Source organism: Entelurus aequoreus, linkage group LG07 (genome assembly GCF_033978785.1).
Source record: "Entelurus aequoreus isolate RoL-2023_Sb linkage group LG07, RoL_Eaeq_v1.1, whole genome shotgun sequence".
Taxonomy (NCBI): Eukaryota; Metazoa; Chordata; class Actinopteri; order Syngnathiformes; family Syngnathidae; genus Entelurus; species Entelurus aequoreus.
In genome coordinates, this window is record NC_084737.1 from 79,148,048 (window position 1) to 79,153,657 (window position 5,610).

A 5,610-nucleotide genomic window follows, 5' to 3' on the forward strand; every position below is an offset into this window, starting at 1 on the left:
AGAAAACATTTGGGGTATTTTATTTGAACTAAGCAAAATGATCTGCCAATAGAACAAGAAAACTCGGCTTGTCAAGACTTTCCAAAACAAGTACAATTAGCTAACCTCAATGAACCCCAAAATACCTTAAAATAAGTATATTCTCATTAATAACAAGTGCACTTTTCTTGGTAGAAAAAAAAGAGACATTTGTGCTCAATATGTTGAAAAATATTCTTAAATTAAGCAAATGCTAGTGCCATTATCTTGACATAATGATATGCGCTCGGCAACATGATTTTTTTTCCATGCTTGAAGAAATGATAGTTTTATACTTGTGAGTGTTGATGACACAGCTTTGCATTCGTTGATATTCTAGTTTCAAGCATGTTTTACTCAATATAGGTCATTAAATCTCAGCTACAAGCTGTAATATCTTACTGAGATCATTTAGGCCCAAAACCCTTAAAAAAAGTAAAACACTAACATAAAATCTGCTTAGTGGGAAGAATTATCTTATCAGACAAAAAAATAAGCAAATATCACCCTTATTTGAGATATTTAATCTTACTTAGATTTCAGTTTTTGCAGTGTCTACTATGCACCACACACTTTACCTGCACATACCAGGTGTGTTATCAATACATGTACAGTACAATATACTGTAGTTGACTACTAGGCCATGCTATTCTCTCCAGCACCTTTGATGAATCATGTTTATACTCTGCACGTGTGGTAAAGGTGCTTACTAAATAGTAGTCCACTAACTTACACACACACACACACAGACACACACACACTTGTTGCCATGCGCTAGGAGTGCAGCTGTCCACATCTCGGTCACACGCTTCTTCTCCCTTTGCTTTGCTGAGCTGAACGTGGGAGACGCTGCGCTACTGTGCTTCCCACACTTCAGCGTTAATGACACTGTGGCTGCACAAAGGAAGTGTGCCCTATACAACAAGGATTGACTGAACACCCCCAATACACCCCTCCTCTTCTCTCCCAGCACACACACACACACACACACAGAGGACTGTCAACAGGGCTTCCAGGCACACCATCTGGACTAATGCTAGGCTATTGTCAGCTTAGGTGATGTTCACCGTGAGAACAGGACGATGTAACAAACACTGCAAGTTGAAGTGGGTGTGAGAAACTTTACTACTTTGACTACTATGTGCTATACTACTACTATAGTAAATCAAGTAGCGGAAAAAAGCACAATGTGCTGGGCAACACAACATTTTGGCAATATTTAATAGTGATATTGTTTTTTTGCACTGGACACTTAATTAAGTACACTTGTACAATCCAGTTCCATTGACACTGTCACTAACCTGGCAAATTACAATTAGAAAAAATGAAAATAATTGTTTTTATGCCCTTTTTGTCATGTAAAAACCTGAATTATTTTTTTCCATTAAGAACATGCATGCATTTCAAAAGTTTGTTGCTAAGTGGAATATTGACATAATTCTTGAAAGCACTTTTTTATTTTTATTTTGGAAAATAATGGTTTATTGGAAGAAAAAAAAAATTAACATTGGGTCCCAAACAGTTCCTCTAATAAAAGTGTAAAAATTGACCTCTTCTGTGCATTAAATATTTTCATACCTCCTATAGATATAAAGTATTTTTATGGTTTCAGTTTATGCTCTTTTTCTATCATTTATCATTGGGAAAAACATGAACTATGTAATAATTGGAACATTTGGAAAATGTTATTAAAACCTTGACTATAAGTCAGTGTTTGATATTGATATATGAACACTTTTCAACATTAAGTCCGAAACAGTTCCTTTTTTTAAAAAAGTAACTTTTTTTGCATCATATCTTCTCCGCTACTTAACACCTAACAATGTATTATAATAAATAGGTTTTATAATGCTTCTCTGCGCTTTTGGTCAATTTTTTTTCAATGGGAAAAACATGAAGTATGCAAAAATTTGAATATTTGGAACCTTGATTGACTAAGTCAGTAATTGATAACACTGATATTGTTTATTTTTGAAGAAATCAAACAAAAAGCAGTACACATTTCACTTTTAAGTTCCAAAACGGTTGCAACATCAATTCCCCCCCCCCTTTTTGAGATAAGTACCACTGATTGATTTTTTTCCAAAATTAAAATATTCAATTGTTATGCCATTTATATGTTTAAAAGCACTGATTTTGATCTTTTTTTTTTAAGTGTAGTAAAAATGTAATACACTGTATAATTAAAAACCAACTTAAAAGCTTATTGGAAGCAGTGTAAGAGTAGCTAAAGTTATGATCTTGCCGCAGATGTGTTCCCACCACATATCCATAACAAGACCACATCAGCTGGGTGATGAGAGGCCGGGGGCCCCTCCCACCTGTTTGTTTGGATGTGGGCCTTTTGTATGTGCTGAATTCAACTCATTTATTCCCGTGTTGTATTGTTGCAATGCCGCTTTGTGATTGGCTGGAAGCTGTGAGAAACAGCTCTGCATTAAATCCATAGGAGAGATGAGATATAAAAGGGGCGCAGATATCGGTGGTCAGAAAAAGTATTTCTTAAACGCCTCAAGTCAAGCTTGGACTATAATACAAAGCGGACGTCAGCATGAGGGAACACACAAGGTAAGTCTATAACAGCATCTTTCAGCAGGGGGTCATATGTCAATATTAATACTAATAAAATGTCCAATTTGTCTTCCCCTCAGCATGTGCAAAGTGATGCTGATGGAGAGGAAGTGCTCAGACGGAGCAGTGAGGGTCCGCTCGGCCCTGCAGAGACAACTCAGTGCAGGGATGTCCAGCTCAGGACAGGACGTGTGGGACAAGACGGTGTCCTTCTTCGCCGTGAAGAAAGCGCTCATCTTCCACAACGGCTACAATAAATCGTCCAGAGAGACCCTGCGGTTGTTCCCCTCGCCCGCTGATGACGTGACCCCGCTGTGCTGCCCGTGAGGAGCAGACTTTTCCTCCCCTCCTAAATGGAGCCATTATGCTTCACTAACGGAGCATTATTTGCTTATTCTCATTTTGTATACATTTTTTTGTATTCTTTTTTTATTTGGGGGTTTAACTCCAAAAATACGACAATGGTTTTGTTTACCATTGTTAGTCCACAAGAGAGCCTTACAAGTTTATTATTTTTGAGACACCATATAAGCCTTAATATTCCTCGACAGTTGTTCGTTGTCTGGGTTTGTTGTGAAAAAAAAAAGCCATATTCCTTTGTAAAAAGGAGATTTGTTTATGCTGATGCATATTAGTAGGATTCTTTCGTCATGTTATTTGAAATGTTTAATGATTGTGAAATGTTAAAATGTACAATTCATATTAATAAACACTGCAATTGTCAATTAAATATTGTTTTATTCTTGTGTTATTACTAGAGATGTTCGATATTATCGGCCAATAAATGCTTTAAAATGTAATATCGGAAATTACCGGTATCGTTTTTTTAATTATCCGTATCGTTTTTTAAATTTTTTTATTAAATCAACATAAAAAACACAAGATACACTTACAATTAGTGCACGAACCCAAAAAACCTCCCTCCCCTCATTCACACAAAAGGGTTGTTTCCTTCTGTTATTAATATTCTGGTTCCTACATTATATATCAATATATATCAATACAGTCTGCAAGGGATACAGTCCGTAAGCACACATGATTGTGCGTGCTGCTGGTCCACTAATAGTACTAACCTTTAACAGTTAATTTTACTAATTTTCATTAATTACTAGTTTCTATGTAACTGTTTTTATATTGTTTTACTTTCTTTTTTATTCAAGAAAATGTTTTTAATTTATTTAGCTTATTTTATTGTATTAATTTTTTTTAAAAAGGACCTTATCTTGACCATACCTGGTTGTCCAAATTAGGCATAATAATGTGTTAATTCCATGACTGTATATATCGGTTGATATCGGTATCGGTAATTAAAGAGTTGGACAATATCGGAATATCGGATATCAGCAAAAAGCCATTATCGGACATCCCTAGTTATTACTATATTCCGCTTATACATTTTGTGGGGGAAAAAACTCTTAAATTTATATTTTAGTTGACTATTTCCCAATAAGGCTAATGTTTGGTCAGTCTATGTAGAAGAAAAAGAAAATAAAGAAAATGTAAATTTGCTTCGCTAAAATACAATTATTTGCGTAAATATGTATTTATTTATGTAAATACAAATATATTTGCAATCAGCAGAGATGTCTAAACGTTTTCCTTTAAAAGACTTTGTGAAAATGTTTAGGTTTTGGGTGTCATTTTTATATTTTATAACCCATGATTATAGAAAATAGATCTATTCAAAGAAAAAACAGCTTGCATGTGTCGCAGGTGACAAGGCCTATTGTTATTAGTGTAGCTCCACCCACTCAGCAGATGACTTTATGAATTTCTTTAATAAGAAAATTGAAGTCATTAGAAAAGAGATTAAAGACAATGCATCTCAGCTACAACTGGGTTCTATTAACACAAATACGACTGTATATACGACGGATACCGCCCTCCAAAATAGTTTCTCTCTCTTTGATGAAATAAAATTGGAGGAATTGTCAAAATGTGTAAATGGGACAAAACAAACAACATGTTTACTTGACCCAATTCATGGGAAACTTTTCAAGGAGCTTTTTGTATTATTAGGTCCATCAGTGTTAAATATTATAAACTTATCACTTTCCTCTGGCACTGTTCCCCTAGCATTCAAAAAAGCGGTTATTCATCCTCTACTCAAAAGACCTAACCTCGATCCTGATCTCCTGGTAAACTACCGGCCGGTGTCCCACCTTCCGTTTATCTCGAAAATCCTTGAAAAAATTGTCGCACAGCAGCTAAATGAACACTTAGCGTCTAACAATCTCTGTGAACCTTTTCAATCCGGTTTCAGGGCAAATCACTCTACCGAGACAGCCCTCGCAAAAATGACTAATGATCTATTGCTAACGATGGATTCTGATGCGTCATCTATGTTGCTGCTTCTTGATCTTAGCGCCGCTTTCGATACTGTTGATCATAATATTTTATTAGAGCGTATCAAAACGCGTATTGGGATGACAGACTTAGCCTTGTCTTGGTTTAACTCTTATCTTACTGACAGGATGCAGTGCGTCTCCCATAACAATGTGACCTCGGACTATGTTAAGGTAACGTGCGGAGTTCCCCAGGGTTCGGTTCTTGGCCCTGCACTCTTTAGTATTTACATGCTGCCGCTAGGTGACATCATACGCAAATACGGTGTTAGCTTGCACTGTTATGCTGATGACACCCAACTCTACATGCCCCTAAAGCTGACCAACACGCCGGATTGTAGTCAGCTGGAGGCGTGTCTTAATGAAATTAAACAATGGATGTCCGCTAACTTTTTGCAACTCAACGCTAAGAAAACGGAAATGCTGATTATCGGTCCTGCTAGACACCGACATCTATTTAATAATACCACCTTAACATTTGACAACCAAACAATTAAACAAGGCGACTCGGTAAAGAATCTGGGTATTATCTTCCACCCAACTCTCTCGTTTGAGTCACACATTAAGAGTGTTACTAAAACGGCCTTCTTTCATCTCCGCAATATCGCTAAAATCCGTTCCATTTTGTCCACAAGCGATGCTGAGATTATCCATGCGTTCGTTACATCTCGTCTCG